Source organism: Acipenser ruthenus, chromosome 39 (assembly GCF_902713425.1).
Source record: "Acipenser ruthenus chromosome 39, fAciRut3.2 maternal haplotype, whole genome shotgun sequence".
In the NCBI taxonomy this organism is placed as follows: domain Eukaryota; kingdom Metazoa; phylum Chordata; class Actinopteri; order Acipenseriformes; family Acipenseridae; genus Acipenser; species Acipenser ruthenus.
Window position 1 is genome coordinate 9,432,873 of NC_081227.1, and position 14,459 is coordinate 9,447,331.

General features: G+C 47.9%; 1 non-coding gene across 1 annotated transcript; it reads right to left on the reverse strand.

Annotated features, from left to right (window-relative positions):
• Positions 1-8,397: 8,397 nt before the first annotated feature.
• Positions 8,398-8,469, reverse strand: trnaq-cug (transfer RNA glutamine (anticodon CUG)). Its single transcript has one exon. It is a non-coding gene; the product is annotated as a tRNA-Gln (tRNA).
• Between the last annotated feature and the right edge of the window lie 5,990 nt (positions 8,470-14,459).

The following is a 14,459-nucleotide window of genomic DNA, read 5'->3' on the forward strand; positions in this document are numbered from 1 at the left end:
GTACTGTAATTTACCATAGCAAGCTGTTTGATTCTTGTCAGAACAAGTTCAGAGGTTTTTTTTTTTACTTTAGTTATTATTAGAATTATCATGTTGTTGCTATTTAAAACGCATATTGTTTTTTACGGTAGTCTACTTATTTTAAAGATATTTAAAGCAATTATCCATCCATCCATTATCATAACCGCTTAATCCTTATAGAGCGTCGCGGTGAGCCGGAGCCTAACCCGGCAGGTACAGGACGCAAGGCAGGACTACACTCTGGACAGGACGCCAGTCCATCACAGGCACCACACACACACTCACACACTAACACTTACACACACACTGATACACACTCACACACACACACACACACACACACACACACTGATACACACTCACACACGCACTCACACGCACACACACACACATACACACTGATACACACTCACACTCACACACGCACACACACACACGCACACACACACACTGATACACACTCACACTCACACACACACACACACACTGATACACACTCACACACGCACACACACACACTGATACACACTCACACTCACACACACACGCACACACACACACACGCACACACACACACTGATACACACTCACACACGCACACACACACACTCACACACACACACTGATACACACTCACACACGCACACACACACGCACACACACACACTGATACACACTCACACACGCACACACACACACTCACACACACACACTGATACACACACATACACACTCACACTCACACTCACACACGCACACACACACACACACTCGTCCTCAAAACCAATTATATTTACAATAATAGAATATTCACTTCTTTCTATTTGCATAGTCCATCCATCCATTATAATTAGCCGCTTAATCCTTTACAGGGTCGCGGTGAGCCGGAGCCTAACCCAGCATGCACAGGGAGCAAGGCGAGACTACACCCTGGACGGGACGCCAGTCCATCGCAGGGCACCACACACACACACACTCACACAGAGGGCAATTTAGAGTGACCAATCAACCTGTCCTGCTGATTTTTGTTCCAACTGAACTCTCAATTACTTAATTGAACATTTAATTGAACCAATAAATTGCTTAATATGACTTTTTAAATTTTGTAGCTTATAAAAAGTTAGAGAATTCAAGTTCTGTGTTACACAAGTTTATACTTAACTTGAAACCCTGAGTGTTTATAATAATTGAAAAGCTCAGATTAGACCAATTATTAGTTTAATTAAGGGTTCAATTAAGTAATTTAGAGATTGTGTTGGAACAAAAACCAGCAGGGCAGAGGGTCCACCAGGACCAGGGTCGAGAAGCACTACTCTAGAGGGTTGCTGTGAGCCGGAGCCTAACCCGACACACATAGGACTACACCCTGGATGGGACACCACTCACACACAGTGGGTAATTTAGAGTGACCAATCTTTGGACTGTGGGAGGAAACTGGAGTACCCAGAGAAAATCCACGGAGAACATGCAAACTCCACACAGACAGACCCCCTAGGCCGGATTCGAACCCAGGACCCTGGCGCTGTGAGGCAGCAGTGCTAACCACCACACCACCATGCTGCCCTATTTGTGTAGTCATTAACCCAATATGCACTGTAGTTGTGTAACAGCCTACTAGAAATGAAGGGGAAATACTTTTGATCAATGTGTGTTGGTGAGTAAAATCTCTGATTTGATAACATATTTTGCACAAGGGAACGTTATGGGTGCTGTTTAATAGAGATTTTACTCACCAACACTATGAAGTCACTCCTCATCTTTAGGCTACACTATTAAATACCCATTAGCAATAGTATTCATTTTACTGTACTCTGTATTGTAAGTCAGTTGTAGTATAGTGTAGTTAAATATTTCAATATATTTCAAATATTTCTATTATTATTCACTTGACAGCCATAGATATGCATTAATTAGGTACCACCAGTAAGTACAGTACACTCTATGACATCTCAAGACATGGTGATCTCTATGTATGAACCTGCATGCATTCGACCGATAGTTCACTGCAAACACCTTTCCTGAGGTAAAGTGGTTTCAAACTGTATTTATCTTTCTTCACAACAACAAACTTTACCTGTAGGTACTGCAGTCTTACAGATTTTCACACGTTTCTTGAAATTATACTCCATTTACTCAAAACTTTAAACACAAAACAAAAAACCCACACCATACTGGCCAAACCTCAGAAGTCTCAGACAAAATGAGACACTCTATTCAAAAACATGTTATCTTCCATCTAAATGAAACTTTGCCTTCAAGTGGCACACAAAAGCCATCAAGTAAATAGACCCTACTGAATACCCATTAGACACAGGTGAGATCAATGAAAAACACTATAAGTCTTGCACTTTGCAACAGCATGTAATCTATGTAAATTATGTTAGAGAGTATGCTCAAGTGTAAAAACAATACACAAATACCAGAATTTTCTAAATTTTATTTTCAGAATTTCAACTGAATTTGCTAGCAGTCAAGAAAAGTTGGGGAAACAAAAGTAGCCCAAGTAAAAATACTTCAACTAAAGTAAGAGAATATATACTCACTTCGGTATCGCGTTTTGCTTATTCTTGTGGTCTTCATCTTTCCTGTGTTTAATTATTAATAATTATTTTATAATTATTATTGTTGTGTTTTGGGGTTTTTGGAAATAAAATTGTATATATTTGTATATATATTTGTGAAGGACGCGCGTTGCGTTGGCTTCTGGCCACGCGTGTATTTGCAGCCTCGGTCTTGCCTCTGGCTAGACTGCGTGTGTGGAGCCTGCACTGCTAGCTGTACTGTGCCCCAGACACCAATCACTATATATAGTGTTGCTGCAGTGTCCCAAAAGAAAAAATCTCTTTTCACTACTGAGGAAGACGACCACCAAACACATACTCCCTTAGGCACCTAAGGTAAGTATTGCACAGCACCAGACACCGTGCCAGCACTAGCGCCTCCGCTCTGCGGGTCAGCTGACGCTTAGGTGACTCTTGCTAGCGTCTTTATGCTTGGTACTTGCGCTCCGGCGTTTTTGGTGTCAGCGCCTTGGCGCTTTGGTGCAGCGCTCCGGCGCTTCGTGCAGCACTTCTGCGCTTGGTGCTTAGCGCTTCAGCGCTTGGGACTTGATGCTTCAGCGCTCGAGGCTCGACGCTCTGTGCTCGGTGCACGCACCCTCAGTGCCGACACTTGGTTCTTGATGCTTCGGCGCTCGGTACTCGGCGCTCGGTGCACACACCTTCAGTGCGCGACGCCTTGGTGCTCGCGTTAGGTACACGCACTTCAACGTTCGACACTTTGCGCTCGACGTTCGGTGCCTATGCCTATCGACGCAGTGCACGCACCTTGACGCTTCAGCGCTTGGTGTGCAAGTACTCGACACTTCAACGGGAGGTGTCTCAGCATGCCTGGGTTCCACTGTTACGTCACATGCCAGGCCACCTTTGGCACGGTCGCAGCAGTCCAGGATGCTCCCGGCCTTCCTAAGGAGATGCAGTCCACTTGGGGGGGCCCGGCTTCTTCTCCTGCAACTGCACGGAAGGCCTCCGTCTTCACTATGCAGGGAGCAAGTGAGACAGGATTGGTGTCATTTACACCAGTGGACGCTGCGTTTGCAGCCTTGGTGAAAACGCCAACACTCTCGGGGCTGACGTAGGATTCTGTGTGCCCTAACAAGCAGTGCAGAATCACTGAGGTGCACCTCAAGAAGGGCTATAGAAGGGCTATTCAACGGCTACAGGGGCAGTTAGGCTGTCCAATGTGGCTAGCCTCCTAGCAGTGTACCAGGCAGCGCTTCTAAAGGACCTCCCAGAGTACTCTTCGGTGGCTCTTAGGACTGAGTTGAGGCTAGTTGCCCAACTTCTGGTAAGGTTAGCCCAGCTCAACGCTCGGGCACAGGGCAGAAGCATCGCGTCCCTGGTAATGGCCAGAAGGCAGCTCTGGCTGTCGCAGGCGAGAGTGCAGCAACCTGACAAGGCCCGTTTGCTGTATGCCCCAATCACACCGGGGCACACATTTGCCCCAGCGGTGGAGGAGATGCTGCAACTCTCCGCCAAGGTGTGTGAGGTGTCACAGCAAATGGCTAAGTTGTGGACGAGTAAGCCTTTCCAGCCGAAGCGGCCACAGGAACACCAGTGGCGCAGGACACCGCCACAGCAGCAGGCGCACCCACGCTGTAATAAGACATTAATAAGACCTCCCCTTCAGGTGCATCAGCGCACGGCCAACCCGCGTTCTTAAGACCGCAGCTCGGAGGGTGGCGCCCTAGAAGAGGTGGCAGGCCACGCCCTCGTGGCTCTGGCCAGGCCCCTCGCGAACGAGCGCAACGAAAACAGCCCTGAAAACTCCAGGCAGCTGTTAACCCACCCCTTCACTGTCCCACAGCTCCAGTTCTGGCAACATTGCACCGACAACATCTGGGTGCACAATACTATACTCACCAGGTACACCCTTCAGTTCCGGTTAACCCCCCCCCCTCCTTTCGGCGAGTGGTCGTAACTGCAGTGAATGACTCGGTTCAGTCCTCAGCTCTGAATGTGGAAATACAGGCATTGCTCAGGAAGCATGCCATTCAACAAGTAGACCCTGCTCTGATTGACCAGGGCGGGATCCGTCCTATTTTAGATCTGTGAGTACTGAACAAATACCTGCGGGTGTTATTGTTCAGGATTCTTAAGCACAGGCACATCATCCAGTCAGACCAACACGGCGACTGGTTCACCATCGTAGAACTGCTGAACTATCTGGACGACTGGCTCGTCTGCACGCTGTCGAAGGAGCAGTTAGCACAGCACACAGTGATGGTTACAGACCATCTTCAGCGGCTAGGTCTGAAGGTCAATTCAGAAAAGAGCCACCTCGTGACGAGCCAACAGACCGAATTCTTGGGTCTGCATCTGGACTCAGTGTCCATGGAAGCGACCCTGTCGACACAAAGAGTTGCCTCGATGGAACAGTGTCTCTCCCTATTCAGGTTGAGAGAAACAGTCAGCATGGAGCTGTGTCAGCGCATGCTGGGGTTGATGGCTTCCACCTCGCAGGTCCTTCTTTTGGGCTTACTACACCAGAGACCTTTGCAGGCCGGGTTCAATGCCTTCGCGTTGCATCCGTGGAGAGACAAACACCGCAGGCTGAGGGTATCCCGAGCCTGCTGGGAAGCGCTACACTGGTGGAAAGTTCCGTCGAACATCTGCCAGGGCGTACGCTGGGGTCCCATCTTCTGGAGGGATGTCATCACGACCAACGCTTCCAACCAAGGTTGGGGAGCAATCTAGAACGGGACAGGGATCCATGGAGTGTGGTCAGGACCCTGGCGGTCAGCCCACATTAATGCTCTTGGACTCAGATCGGTGGACCTCGCCCTTTGGCACTTCTTGCCAGTGCTTCTAGGCAAGCACGTGTTAGTGCGGACAGACAACACCACAGTTGTGGCGTATATCAACCACCAGGGTGGCTTGCGGTCCCCCGGCCTTCATCGGCTGGTAACATGGATGTTGCTATGGGCACAACCGCGTTTAACCTCTCTGCGTGTGGTTTACCTACTAGGCAGAGTCAACTACGCAGCGGATCATCCTATCCAGAGGAGGCCCTCTTGCGGGTGAATGACGCCTTCAACCTCAGGTGGTAAAGCACAACTGGGAATGGTTTGGCACAGCGCAAGTAGAACTCTTCGCTTCGCGAGAGACCACGCACTGCCCCCTGTGGTTCTCGGTGAAGGACCTCTATAGCCCCCTAGGAGTCGATGCACTGGCTCACGAATGGCCGCCAGGGCTCCTATATGCATTTCCACCGATTCCGATACTCCCCGCCTTCTTAGAGCAGGTCAGGGCAGAGCAAGCGACAGTGATTCTGATCGCTTCTCAGTGGTCTTGGGGAATATGGTTCCCGAGTCTGGTTCAGTTGTTGCACGGTCGCCTGAGGGAGCTCCCTCTGTGAGCTGACCTGTTGTCCCAAGCCCAAGGAGGGCTATGGCACCCGAACCCCAAGCTCATGCAGCTATGGGCTTGGCCCCTGAGCGGGAGCGCCTGTCAGCCTTAGGGCTTTCGATGGCTGTGATTTCGAACATTCAGAGTGCCAGAGCACCCTCTACTAGGTCACAATATACGTACAAATGGCAGTTGTTTCAAGTTTGGTGTCTGGCTGAGGGCCATGACCCAATATCCTGCCCTATAGCAGTGATATTACAGTTTCTACAGAAACTGCTAGATGAAGGGAAATCTCCCTCTAAACTTAAGGTGTATTTAGCTGCCATATCGGCTTGCCATGTACACATTGATGGTTTATCACCAGGTTGTCATTTTCTGGCATCTCAGTTCCTAAAAGGCGCAAGACGCTTGTGACCTCCAAGGACGACCAGTTTACCGTCATGAAGCCTTGACGTGGTGCTAGAAGCCCTTACCAAGGCACCGTTCGAGCTGCTCTACAGCGTGGATATGAAGCTTGTGTCTATAAAAACACGTTTTTGCTATCAGTGGTATCAGCCAAACGCATGAGCGAGTTACATGCACTATCAGTGCATTCATCATGTACTCGCTTCACAGGAGACGGTTCTAGGGTCTCCATGCATCCAAATCCGGCCTTTTTACCCAAGATCATATCCCCGTTTCATATGAAACAACCAGTCGAGTTGATTGTGTTCCATCCTCCTCCTTTTTCTTCCCCAGAGGAAGAACGGTTACACATGCTCTGCCCCATTCAGGCATTGAGGTGTTATATTGACCGTACAACGACTGTGAGGCAAACAGAACAGTTGTTCATATGCCATGGTTCTAAGACTCTGGGTCAGCCGTTGTCTAAACAACGCCTTTCCCATTGGATAGTGGATGCCATTAAATTAGCATATGAATCTGCAGGCCTTCCACCACCAGGGCAGTTGAATGCGCATTCCAGTAGGGGGGTGATGACATCCTGGGCCCTCTTTAGAGGGGTGCCGGTGTCTGACATTTGCGCTGCAGCCAGTTGGGCTACACCGCATACTTCTTACGCCCCTCCTGTCCCGCGGGCGGAACATGGTACTGCAATTACACATTATATTTCATAAATCATTTGTAATATTATTACAAAAGCAAAAGAGAAAAAAAAGCTGATTCAATATCAAAATCGTTGTTTTCCTACCGTCAAACAGCGAAGGAATTTTTCGAATCCGTCATTTCACCGCTGAGATATCCCCTTGGCAATGTGACTTGTATCACATGCTTCTAAAACAGCTGCAATCGACTAGCTGTGCGTTTTGCTGCTCTGGTCTTACAGCTGTCTGATGATGGTGAAACCTCCCTGATTATGTTGTAGGGGAGGTCACAAGCTGTCCAATGATACCTTGACTTTGTTTGTAGCCCAATCCATTACAGAGTAATCGATCTGTGCAGTAAACATACCCCTATCTATTGCAACCGAGTGCGCAGCAGTACGCACAACGGATCACGGTTTTATAACATTTTCTGATCATTTTTCAATTTATAAAATTTGTAAAATCGAACAAAATGTCGAGCAGTGTTCCAAAGCATCCTAAACAAAGTAGATTCAGTCTTTCTGAAGTTTTGGAAGAGATGGATAGGAGTGAAAGTGATTGTGAAAATTATCAACTTCCTGGTTTGGAGAGTGCTGATTCAGTGTCTGAAGCAGCATTGAAGATGGATTGGATCCTCTTCAGGATTTGTAAGTATAATGGATCCACACTATATATTATTATTATTATTATTATTATTATTTTTATTATTATTATTTTTTATATATATTTTCTCATATAGGCTTTATATTTTGTGCCAAACTGATAGCTTAAAAGCATGGCTTCACTGAGATTTGACCTCAGATTGCTGAATTCAATGTCTAGAGTGCTAACCATTACACCATGGAACCTCCATCTCATGCTCAACCTAATTAGAAACACAGAGCAAAAACAGCAATCTATACTTGAGCAAGACGGATTAAAATTTACTTCTTGTGTCAACGGCTTAGGCCTTTGCAGCAAGAATGGAGAAAGCAAAGAGTGCAACAGAATACAAACAGAAGTGTTCCCTAACAGAGAATCGAACCCAGGCCACTGCAATAACAGCACCGAATCCTAACCACTAGACCTCCAGGGAAGCTGATAGGTGGACTTCACGACATGCCTGAAATGCATGTTAGCAAAATAAACTGTCAAGTGAAACGACTAGTCAATTTGCAGGACTAGGTAGCACTAGCGTGATACCATCCCATGGGAGCCTCTCCAGTGCAATGGATAGAGCGTTGGACTTCTAGTCAAACACTGAGAAGTTATTTGAAGGTTGTGGGTTTGATTCCCACCAGAGCTGTATTTTTGGGGGGGTGGTGTAGGAATTGAAAGCATGTGTTGGTTTGAAAGGAAACCTATCCATATAGTTATTTTTTTGGTGCCAAACCGATAGCTTAAAAGCATGGTTCCACCGAGATTTGAACTCGGATCGCTGGATTCAGAGTCCAGAGTGCTAACCATTACACCATGGAACCAACGGCGATGTCCTGCGGGGCACATGGCCCGTCGCTCCTGCTGCTCCAAAGCGTCGAATGTTCCCACTGGTGACCCATGAAGCTCTTTTTTGGTAACAAAATATGACTTGTATTAACATTACATTGTGTCTATGTGGTGTGCATGGCTTATCCCTCCCCTCTCTATTTTAACCTGTTGATTACGAAGTAGTGATACTTACCTTGATTGCTGCTATTTTGTATTTGGGGACTGTTTTTTGGTAACAAAATATGCTAATGAGCTAACCATACTGCTATTATTTGAACATGTTTCTAACGAGTTATTGATACTCAACTTGAATGCTGCTATTGTTTACAACGCTGCATTGTACTTACCTTTTGTAACACATCATTGGTTAATGTGTTGGGAGAGCCGTTTGTTAACATGTATTATGCATATTAATTGACATTTTTATTTGCACCCCATATATATACACTGAGTGTACAAAACATTAGCACCCCCTTTTGCCCTCAGAACAGCCTCAATTCGTCGAGGCATGGACTCTACAAGGTGTCGAAAGTGTTCCACAGGGATGCTGGCCCATGTTGACTCCAATGCTTCCCACAGTTGTGTCAAGTTGGCTGGTAGTGGATCTCTACTCCGAATAGCTCGTTCCATCTCATCCCACAGATGCTCAATTGGATTGAGATCTGGTGACTGGGCAGGCCACTGCAGTAAGCTGAATTCACTGTCATGTTTGTGGAACCATTCCTGAACAATCCTAGCCTTGTGGCATGGGGCATTATCCTGCTGAAAAAATCCATTAGCAGATGGATACACTGCTGCCATGAAGGGATGCACCTGATTGGCAATGATGTTCAGATATCCTGTTGCATTCAAACGTTGCTTCACTTTTAGCAAGGGTCCCAATGTGTGCCATGAAAACATACCCCACACCATCACACCACCACCACCAGCCTGCAATGTTGACACGCGGCATGATGGATGCATGTACTCATGTGGTTTTCTCCATACCCTAGTCCTCCCATCAGCGTGAAACAGCAGGAACTGGGATTCATCAGACCAGGCAATGTTTTTCCAATCCTCCAGTGTCCGCAGTTTCTTGTGTTTTGCTGAAAGAAGTGGAACTCTGTTAGGTCGTCAGCTGCCTTACCCTTTTCGTGTCAAGGTACGACGAGTTGTGCATTCTTTTACGGGTCTTTTGGCACCAATGTTGTACTGGACTGTCAGTTGACTAACTGTAGCCCGTCTGTTGCTCTGCACAATTCGTGTCAGCCTCCTTTGGCCTCTTTCATCAATGAGCCGTTTTTGACCACTGGCCTGCCGTTGGCTGGATGTCCTTTGGGTGGTGGACCATCCTTGATACACACGGGAAACTGCTGAGCGTGAAAAACCCAGCAGCATTGCAGTTATTGACACACTCAAACCGGCGCGCCTGGCACCTACTACCATACCCTGTTCCAAGGCATTTAAATATTTTGTCTTGCCCATTTACCCTCTGAATGGCACACATACACAATCCATGTCTCAATTGTGTCAAGGCTTAAAAATCCTTCTTTAACCTGTCTCCCCTTCATCTATACTTTCACCTGGATTCACCTCGTCAGTCTATTTCATGGTTCACTGGGCGTGAGCTGGGGGGGAAAGATAAGGCAGAAGAAGCAGCAAGGAGCAGTTAGTAGGACAGAATGTGGTCACCGACTGGGGCCGACGCTGTCGACATCCCAGGGGCGGAGGACCCGGCAACCGGAAACAGGATAGAAAAGAGGTCACCGACTGGGGCCGACGCTGTCGACATCCCAGGGGCGGAGGACCCGGCAACCGGAAACGGGATAGAAAAGAGGTCGTCGACTGGGGCCGACGCTGTCAACTTCCCAGGGGTGGAGGACCCGGCAACCTGAAAGCACATATGAGGGTTAGACTTGAAAAGCCACCCCTCGGGAGGAGATGAGAGAGGTACCCAGCATTTGAGGCTTATGTAAGGGGCGCTCGTAAAACCCCTGATTGGCCGAGACATCACGCTGCCTGGGACCTGAAAATAAGGACAGAGCATTGAGGTTAGTATAGGACTCGGCACGAGTGACCACGTCCTGAAGAGAGGCAGAATAGAAGAGAGCCTCGAGTGAGATGAGCGCAGGAGCTGCGACAGGACAGAGTTTGGCCGGGGGTCCGCTCTGACTCACGCGGTGAGAACCCCTGAAGGTAAGGGAGGCGGCTGCCTAGCCCTGAGGTCGGGGAAGTGAGCCTCACTTGCCCCCCAAAAGATGGACCCCCGGCACCTCACGAAAACTCCCACACCATGAGACAAACAAGACAGCACATGCCAACGCATAAAACCTCTGGTGGCCCCGGCGAACAGGTAGCCCCCACTCCGGGCTTGCTAGCGATTTTAAAATGGGCTGCAACTATATCGGAGGAGATGAATGAACGTAATAAATCTACTGCAGAAGAGGACCAGCAGCCCATGGTCTTAATCAGACTGTGGTTGATGCTGGCTCTTGCAGCGGAGGTAGCTGCACCTATACGAAATGAATGGGGAGAATACAGCTGAGGAGGGAGGCCTGCTCTAGAAAGGAGGGTGGAGAGGTGGGCTGATTAGGAGATCTTCGTCGCTGCAGGGAAGCTTGAAGCTGAAGAAACTGTGTATTCTGAGCTTCTGAGGAAGCCGAAGAAGGCTGTGAGTGATGTTGGCCCTCGCAGCAGAGGGGGCTGTGCATACGGAATGATTGGGGGGGAGGCCCGCTCTGGAGGCGAGGTAGGTTGGAATCCAGTGACGAGTGATCCTAGGAGCGAGAGAAATCAATAAGGGGGTGGAGTAGAGGAGGGAGGCTTGCTCTGGAGGGTGGAAGGTGGGTGAGAACCAGCGATGAGTGATGATAGGAGCGAGAGGAATCAATGAACTGAGGGTCCTGGGGAGGGGGGGGGGAGGGGGGTTTGCTGGGGAGATACCTTGCTGATGAAAGGGGCAGATAAGGGACTCTTCTTGACAGCTGAATGGACTAACCACGTTGAAATTGATCCCTCTTGGAGGTACGACCGAATGGTGAAGTAAATTAGAAGCAAAAGAAACAGCGAGTTCTGAACGTAATAATCTACTGCGGAAGAGGAGCAGTGGCCCATGGCCGAGAAGCAGATGAGATACCTTGACTTTGAAAATAAGGGGCAAATAGGGGAATCTGCTTGACAGCTGAATTAACTGACCGCGCTGAAATGGATCCGTCTGTAGGTACACGACTGAATGATGGAGTAAATTAGAACTGTGGATTCTGAGCTCCTAAGGAGACCGAAGAGGGCTCAGATGCAGATGGTCTCCATAGGTAGATCCTTGTATGGGGAGAAGTGGCGTTTCAGAAGAGAAGAATGAGCAAACTGAGAATGGTCATTGATGCGGACAGCGGGAAGGTGAGGCAGAGGGGAAGGCTCTTAAGAATCAGCTGTTAGGCAGATGGTCTCCATGAGGAGATCTTCGTAAGGGGACAAGCAAACTTTCCGAAGAGTAGAGATGAGTGAAAGAGAATGTCTATTGATATGGGCAGGCGGGAAGGTGCAGCGGGCGGGGGGGGGGGGGGGGACTTTGAAGATTCCACGAAGAGTCAGACAAACTACTGGTATGGAGAGAATGGTGGGAAGAAAAAAAATAAAATAAAAAATCCCTAGCTGGACGATGAAAGCCGTGATCTGGTTTGATTTGAAGGAATAGGATGAATCCGATTCTGGCACAGAACGTTTAAAACACTGACCAAGCTGTACAATATGAAGCTGTCGAAGGAGGGAGAGAGCTGCAGATATGAAATGCTGAGCAGATTGAAGGAGGTTACTGAGAGTATGATTCAGTCAAATGACAGCTGGTGAATCGGGCGGGGGGGGGGGGGGGGGGGCACGCAGCAGACGGGACCAGTCGACGGAACTTGAACACTAAAAGTGGAGGCCGAAGGGGAGCTGGAACTGACAGTTGAGGTAGCAGCTGGATCTGAACGAACGTGTGTAAATCGACTGCTGGGGAGGCTCAGCACGCTTTGTGCTCCATTTACTGGAATGGAGGGCAGAGATGAGATGTTGACTATCCTATGTGTCAGTTAATACGGGATCGATCTGCGGTCTGCTACTATCATGTCTGCTTGAAATGGAAAAGGTGAACTCACATTGAGAGACTGGGTTTCACAACTCCAGATATTCTCCTAGAGTGGAACTCCTTTACTCATAAACAAGACAGATTTCCAGTCTCACCGCGTCTCTCACCATGTATTAATGCTGTAATATTTGAGAGGATCTGTGGACATATAAATAGATTGCTGAGAAAGACAAGCACCTCGTATTTTTGATCAGATGGGGATTAGGGTTAGCCTTGACTGCGGAATGCTTCCACGATCTGCGTATTGGAGGAAAGCGGAAGCGTTGAAAGATCTGGAGTAGTGCAGGTACAGATTTAGACTGAACTAAAGCAACTTGCATGCTATAATCTGAGTAGATCTGAAGAGGGAGCAGAGATCTGCTGCAGTGAGGAGCAATTAACAGTAGAGGACGGGATCTGCTGGACGGTGCAGAGATCTGAGGAAGTAAACAAAGAAATGCTGTCAATAATGAGCTGTGGTCTGCTGTAGAGAGAGAGAGAGAGAGAGAGAGAGATCTGCTGAAGCAGTGATCTGTTATTGTGAATGGTGGACTGCCATTGGTAGAGCGTGGTGGTCTGCTGCAGAACGCAGATATCTGCTGAAGCAGGGATCTGTAATAGTGAATGGTGGATTGCCATCGGTAGTGTGATGATCTGCTGTAGAGCACAGACATCTGCTGAATGCGGTGGATATTGGACTGTGAGTTAAAGTGATTTAGATGAAGCCAGAGATGGAGAATACATAGAGCTGAGGCCGCTGTAGAACCTAAGAGGATGAAGAATCCGCTGCTCTGAGGCTGTTGAAAAATCTATTGATTTGGTCGGGAGCAGTCCGCCTCAAAGGGGCGGGGTGAGGGGGGGTAAGAGTTGAAATTGAAGAATTTGATATAGATAGACAGAGGATGAGGCAGGAGGGAACTCTCGAGAATCAATCCGAGCGAGAACTGCGGGAATAGTAGTGTCCGAGCTTTGCAGCGAAACCAAACTAGTTTAATGTATAGAGAGAGAGCTTGTGGTATTATACTGCCATCCAGAGGTTATGATTGGAATTACATTATTGACTTGAGTGAATCAGGGTAGACTCTATGAAGTTACTACGATTAAAATCCTTGTCTATGTAGAACAACATTTGCTTATTCCTTTAGATTTGAATAATAAATATTCTAGACATGTTTAGGACAGATAGTCATGAATATAAATAAGTTAACGCAATATTTAGATGTTATGGTTCGGCGCGTTGAATTCGTCTCCGCCAGTTGTGAAAGCGCAGCAACAGGAAGCCGGAAGATTGCAGTGCTGAGGCGCAGAGCACGCAGAGCCTGATGAAGCTGCCTGGTCACCATGACAACTTACCACTCCCCGCAGTCACTCAATAAGGGCGTTGCCGTGGTAACCATAGCCTGTGAGGCGCCGGTGGAAAAGTTACAGTACAATAGTGTAGTTAGAGAATGTTGTGACCAGTCGAGTCACGAGCCGCCACTAGTTAAATTGAGTTTAGAATGGGCTGGATACATCTTTAAAATGTTGAACGTAGCTGATGGAGGTCCAGGGCAGGATCTTCTGATGAAACGGTAATTGTGCTGGCTCAGTGGGATCGAGGGAGGGGCGCCTGATTGCAGGCGAGGAGTAAAGAAAGATTCCGCTGACAAAACTTCGTAGTAGAATTAAATAGAGCTAAGGTAAGGCAATCGCAGACAACGGGAATGTCGAAGGAGCTTGAAAGTTTAACGGAGGACCAGACTTTCTGATAAAGTTACAGACAAGTTGAGTAATGGAGCTGCGCTTTGGACGGCTATGATGCCGAGGTGGAGACCGGATGGAACAGGAAAGAGTAACGTCGGAGCTCTTGGAGCCGAAAAGAGAAGCTGAATGAAAAGATATATCACCTGAGCAGGTAAG